Below are 7364 nucleotides of genomic sequence, written 5' to 3'. Positions count from 1 at the left end.
GTTCAGTAGCAACTTGATCCGAAGTACGTTGATCATCATCATTAACTTCCTCTCCAGTCGGTGCAGGCACCACAGGAACATCTTCCTAAGCTGCGCTACTTTCCGGTTCAAGAGGCAGTACTTCATTGAGTTCTACTTTCCTCCCACTTATTTCTTTCAAGAGAAACTCTTTCTCCAAAAAGGACCCATTCTTGGCAACAAAGATCTTGCCTTCGGATCTAAGGTAGAAGGTATACCCAATGGTTTCCTTAGGGCATCCTATGAAGACGCATTTTTCCGACTTGGGTTTGAGCTTTTCAGGTTGAAGTTTCTTGACATAAGCATCGCATCCCCAAACTTTTAGAAATGACAGCTTAGGTTTCTTCCCAAACCATAATTCATACGGTGTCGTCTCAACGGATTTAGACGGTGCCCTATTTAAAGTGAATGTAGCTGTCTCTAGAGCGTATCCCCAAAATGATAGCGGTAAATCGGTGAGTGACATCATAGACCACACCATATCCAATATAGTGTGATTACGACATTCAGACACACCGTTGCATTGAGGTGTTCCAGGCAGCGTGAGTTGTGAAACGATTCCACATTTCCTTAAGTGCATACCAAATTCGTGACTTAAATATTCACCTCCACGATCTGATCATAAGAACTTTATTTTTCGGTCACGTTGACTCTCTACCTCATTCTGAAATTCCTTGAACTTTTCAAAGGTCTCAGACTTGTGTTTCATCAAGTAAACATACTCATATCTACTCAAGTCATCAGTGAGGGTGAGAACATAACGATAGCCACCGCGAGCCTCAACGCTCATTGGACCGCACACATCAGTATGTATAATTTCCAATAAGTTGGTTGCTCGCTCCATTGTTCTAGAGAACGGAGTCTTGGTCATTTTACCCATGAGGCATGGTTCGCATGTGTCAAATGATTCGAAATCAAGAGACTCCAAAAGTCCATTTGTATGGATCTTCTTCATGCGTTTGATACCAATGTGACCAAGGCGGCAATGCCACAGATATGTGGGACTATCATTATCAATCTTACATCTTTTGGTATTCACACTATGAATATGTGTAACATCACGTTCGAGATTCATTAAGAATAAACCATTGACCAGCGGGGCATGACCATAAAACATATCTATCATATAAATAGAACAACCATTATTCTTGGATTTAAATGAGTAGCCATCTCGTATTAAACGAGATCCGGATACAATGTTCATGCTCAAAGCTGGCACTAAATAACAATTATTGAGGTTTAACACTAATCCCGTAGGTAAATGTAGAGGTAGCATGCCGACGGCGATCACATCGACCTTGCAACCATTCCCGATGCGCATCGTCACCTCGTCCTTCGCCAGTCTCCGCTTATTCCGCAGCTCCTGTTTTGAGTTACAAATATGAGCAACCGCACCGGTATCAATACCCAGGAGCTACTACGAGTACTAGTAAGGTACACATCAATTACATGTATATCACATATACCTTTAGTGTTGCCGGCCTTCTTGTCTGCTAAGTACTTGGGGCAGTTCCGCTTCTAGTGTCCGCTTCCCTTGCAATAAAAGCACTCAGTCTTAGGTTTGGGTCCATGCTTTGGCTTCTTCCCAGCAACTGGCTTACCGGGCGCGGCAACTCCCTTGTCGTCCTTCTTGAAGTTCTTTTTACCCTTGACTTTCTTGAAACTAGTGGTTTTATTGACCATCAACACTTGATGTTCCTTTTTGATTTCCACCTCCGCTGATTTCAGCATTGAAAATACTTCAGGAATAGTTTTCACCATCCCCTGCATATTGTAGTTCATCACAAAGCTCTTATAGCTAGGTGGGAGCGACTGAAGGATTCTGTCAATGACCGCCTCGTCCGGGAATTTAATGTCCAGCTGGGACAAGCGGTTGTGCAACCCAGACATTTTGAGTATGTGCTCACTGACAGAACTATTTTCCTCCATCTTACAACTATAGAACTTGTCGGAGACTTCATATCTCTCGACCCGGGCATGAGCTTGGAAAACCATTTTCAGCTCTTCGAACATCTCATATGCTCCATGTTGCTCAAAACACTTTTGGAGCCCCGGATCTAAGCTGTAAAGCATGCCGCACTGAACGAGGGAGTAGTCATCAACACGCGTCTGCCAGGCGTTCATAACGTCTTGAGTTGCGGGGAAAACGAGTGCTTCACCTAGCGGTGCATCTAGGACATATGCTCTTTTGGCAGCTATGAGGATGATCCTCAAGTTCCGGACCCAGTCCGTGTAGTTGCTGCCATTGTCTTTCAGCTTGGTTTTATCTAGGAACGCGTTGAAGTTGAGGGCAACATTAGCGTGGGCCATTTGATCTACAAGACATATTGCAAATGTTTTTAGACTAAGTTCATGATAATTAAGTTCATCTAATCAAATTATTTAATGAACTCCCACTCAGATAGACATCCCTCTAGTCATCTAAGTGATCCATGATCCGAGTGAACTAGCCCGTGTCCGATCATCACGTGAGACGAACTAGTCATCATCGGTGAACATCTTCATGTTGATCGTATCTTCTATACGACTCATGTTCGAACTTTCAGTCTCTTGTGTTCTGAGGCCATGTCTGTACATGCTAGGCTCGTCAAGTCAACCTAAGTGTTCTGCATGTGTAAATTTGTCTTACACCCATTGTATGTGAACGTTAGGATCTATCACACCCGATCATCACGTGGTGCTTCGAAACAACGAACTTTCGCAACGGCGCACAATTAGGGGGAACACTTTCTTGAAATTATTATGAGGGATCATCTTATTTACTACTGTTGTTCTAAGCAAATAAGATTCAAAAACATGATAAACATCACATGCAATCAAATAGTGACATGATATGGCCAATATCATTTTGCTCCTTTTGATCTCCATCTTCGGGGCGCCATGATCATCATCGTCACCGGCATGACACCATGATCTCCATCATCATGATCTCCATCATCGTGTCTCCATGAAGTTGTTTGCCAACTATTACTTCTACTACTATAGCTAACGGTTTAGCAAAGAAGTAAAGTAATTACATGGCGTTATTCAATGACACGCAGGTCATACAATAAATAAAGACAACTCCTATGGCTCCTGCCGGTTGTCATACTCATCGACACGCAAGTCGTGATTCCTATTACAAGAACATGATCAATCTCATACATCACATATAATTCATTCATCACATCCTTTTGGCCATATCACATCACAAGGCATATGCTGCAAAAACAAGTTAGACGTCCTCTAATTGTTGTTGCAAGTTTTACGTGGCTGCTATAGGGTTCTAGCAAGAACGATTCTTACCTACGCCAAAACCACAACGTGATATGCCAATTTCTATTTACCCTTCATAAGGACCCTTTTCATCGAATCCGATCTGACTAAAGTGGGAGAGACAGACACCCGCTAGCCACCTTATGCAACTAGTGCATGTCAGTCGGTGGAACTTGTCTCACGTAAGCGTACGTGTAAGGTCGGTCCGGGCCGCTTCATCCCATGATGCCACCGAAACAAGATAAGACTAGCAGTGGCAAGTAAATTGACAACATCTACGCCCACAACAAAATTGTGTTCTACTCGTGCATAGAAACTACGCATAGACCTAGCTCATGATGCCACTGTTGGGGAACGTTGCAGAAAATAAAAAAATTGTACACTTCACCAAGATCAATCTATGGAGTCATCTAGCAACGAGAGAGAGGAGTGCATCTACTTACCCTTGTAGATCGCGAGCGGAAGCGTTCAAGAGAACGGGGTTGAGGGAGTCGTACTCGTCGTGATCCAAATCACCAAAGATCCTAGTGCCGAACGGACGGCACCTCCGCGTTCAACACACGTATGGTTGGGGAAGACGTATCCTCCTTCTTGATCCAGCAAGGGGGAAGGAGAGGTTGATGAAGATCCAGCAGCACGACGGCGTGGTGGTGGAAGTAGCAAGGAATCTCAGCAGGGCTTCGCCAAGCTCAGCGAGAGGAAGAGGTGTTGCAGGGGGAGAGGGAGGCGCCAGGGACTAGGGTGCGCAGCCCTCCCTCCCCCCTCTTTATATAGGGGCCCTGGGGGGCGCCGGCCCCCTAGAGATCCAATCTCAAGGGGGGCGGCGGCCAAAGGGGGGACTTGCCCCCCAAGTCAGGTGGGGCGCCCCCCACCCCTAGGGTTTCCAACCCTAGGCGCAGGGGGAGGCCCAAGGGGGGCGCACCAGCCCACCAAGGGCTGGTTCCCTTCCCACTTCAGCCCATGGGGCCCTCCGGGATAGGTGGCCCCACCCGATGGACCCCCGGGACCCTTCTGGTGGTCCCGGTACAATACCGGTGACCCCCGAAACTTTCCCGGTGGCCGAAACTGGACTTACTATATACAATTCTTCACCTCCAGACCAATCCAGAACTCCTCGTGACGTCCGGGATCTCATCCAGGACTCTGAACAACTTTTGGGTTACCGCATACTAATATCTCTACAACCCTAGCGTCACCGAACCTTAAGTGTGTAGACCCTATGGGTTCGGGAATCACGCAGACATGACCGAGAGAGCTCTCCGGCCAATAACCAACAGCGGGATCTGGATACCCATGTTGGCTCCCACATGTTCCACGATGATCTCATCGAATGAACCACGATGTCGAAGATTCAAGTAATCCCGTATACAATTCCCTTTGTCAATCGGTACGTTACTTGCCCGAGATTCGGTCGTCGGTATCCCAATACCTCATTCAATCTCGTTACCGGCAAGTCACTTTACTCGTACCATAATGCATGATCCCGTGACCAACCACTTGGTCACATTGAGCTCATTATGATGATGCATTACCGAGTGGGCCTAGAGATACCTCTCCGTCATACGGAGTGACAAATCCCAGTCTCGATCCGTGTCAACCCAACAGATACTTTCGGGGATACCTGTAGTGTACCTTTATAGTCACCCAGTTACGTTGTGACGTTTGGTACACCCAAAGCACTCTTACAGTATCTGGGAGTTACATGATCTCATGGTCTAAGGAAATGATACTTGACATTGGAAAAGCTCTAGCAAACGAACTACACGATCTTGTGCTATGCTTAGGATTGGGTCTTGTCCATCACATCATTCTCCTAATGATGTGATCCCGTTATCAATGACATCTAATGTCCATAGTCAGGAAACCATGACTATCTGTTGATCAACGAGCTAGTCAACTAGAGGCTCACTAGGGACATGTTGTGGTCTATGTATTCACACATGTCTTACGATTTCTGGATAACACAATTATAGCATGAATAATAGACAATTATCATGAACAAGGAAATATAATAATAATCATTTTATTATTGCCTCTAGGGCATATTTCCAACAGTTATACCTATGGCGATTCATCATCATGAAGCCCACGAAGATATTTGAAGATGACGGTTTAGGTAAAAGGCCCATGGCCCAAAGGCGACTTAAGGCCCGTAAGGGTAAACCGCCATATATGTAACAGATTGTACTTTAAGGCAAGAATAGATAGTCACTGAGCTAGACACTGTTTATGAGCCGGCCGGACTCTGTAAGCCGCTGGGCGTTGACCTCTGTATATAAAGGGATGACCCGGCGGCGGTTCAGGACAAGAAACAAGAGATCGAAAGCTAGGACAAGCGGATTCGCTCCCTGGTAATTGAGACATAAGCAATACCACCTCAAACTGGATTAGGCCTTTACCTTCACCGCAAGGGGCCGAACCAGTATAAACTCCCGTGTCCTTTGTCCCATTTTCACCCCTTTAAGCTTCCTAGTTGCGATGGCTCCACGACTAAGTCCTTCTACTAGGAAATCTGTCGTGACGTTTCCACGACATTACCGTTTAGAAGTCTCTATCCGATCTCACTTTGCAAATAACCGTGAAGGGATTGACAACCCCTTTATCGTGTTGGGTGCAAGTTGGTATTTGTTTGTGCAGGTATTCGGTGACTTGAGCGTTGTCTCCTACTGGATTGATACCTTGGTTCTCAAAAGCTGAGGGAAATACTTACTCTACTTTGCTGCATCACCCTTTCCTCTTCAAGGGAAAAACCAACGCAAGCTTAAGAGGTAGCAGCGTCGTGGTCGTCTCGCCAACTATTGCTTCTACAACTATCACTATCGCATAGTGATAAAGTGAAGCAATTACATGGCGCTTGCATTTCATACAATAAAGAGACAACCATAAGGCTTCTGCCGGTTGCCGATAACTTACAAAACATGATCATCTCATACAATAATGTTTATCACATCATGTATTGACCATATCACATCACAACATGCCCTGCAAAAACAAGTTAGACGTCCTCTACTTTGGTGTTGCAAGTTTTACGTGGCTGCTACGGGCTTCTAGCAAGAACCGTTCTTACCTACACATCAAAACCACAACGGTGATTTATTAAGTTTGTTGTTTTAACCTTCAACAAGGACCGGACGCAAGTCAAATTCAATTCAACTAAAGTTGGAGAAACAGACACCCGCCAACCACCTTTATGCAAAACTAGTTGCATGTCTGTCGGTGGAACCGGTCTCATCAACGTGGTCATGTAAGGTTGGTCCGGGCCGCTTCATCCACCAATACCGCCGAATCAAAATAAGGCATTGGTGGTAAGCAGTATGGCGATCACCTCCCACAACTCTTTGTGTTCTACTCGTGCATATCATCTACGCATAGAGCTGGCTCGGATGCCACTGATGGGAAACGTAGCATGCAATTTCAAAAAAATTCCTACGCTCAAGCAAGATCTGTCTAGGAGATGCATAGCAACGAGAGGGGGAGAGTGTGTCCACGTACCCTCGTAGACCGAAAGTGGAAGAGTTTGACAACGCGGTTGATGTAGTCAAACTTCTTCTCGTTTCGACCGATCAAGCACCGAACGTACGACACCTCCGAGTTCTGCACACGTTCAGCTCGATGACGTTCCTCGAACTCTTGATCCAACAAAGTGTCGAGGGAGAGTTCTGTCAGCACGACGGAGTGGTCACGGTGATGGTGAAGTGATCAGCGCAGGGCTTCGCCTAAGCAGTACATGAATATGACCGGAGTCGTAAACTGTGGAGGGGGGCGCCGCACACGGCTAACAGATGTTCATGTGTGTTCTAGCGGTGCCCCCCTCATATATATAGGTTGGAGGGGAGGAGAGGCAGCCAAGGGGCGCCCCAAATAGGAGGAATCCTACTTGGGTGCCTCCCCATTCGGCCTCCCCCCTTCCATATTCATCCGGAGGGGGAAGGAAGGAGTAGGGAGGAGGGAAGGAAGGGGGAGGCCGAATCCCTCCCCTTCCTTTCTCTCTTCCCCTCTTTCCTTCCCCTCCTAATTTGGCCTACATGGGGCACACCAGCCCCTTAGGGGGTGGTCTGTCCCCTTCTTGGCCCATTAGGCCCATGTAGTTG

Source organism: Triticum dicoccoides, chromosome 1B (genome assembly GCF_002162155.2).
Source record: "Triticum dicoccoides isolate Atlit2015 ecotype Zavitan chromosome 1B, WEW_v2.0, whole genome shotgun sequence".
In the NCBI taxonomy this organism is placed as follows: Eukaryota; Viridiplantae; Streptophyta; class Magnoliopsida; order Poales; family Poaceae; genus Triticum; species Triticum dicoccoides.
Note: the sequence above shows the minus strand (reverse complement) of the source record.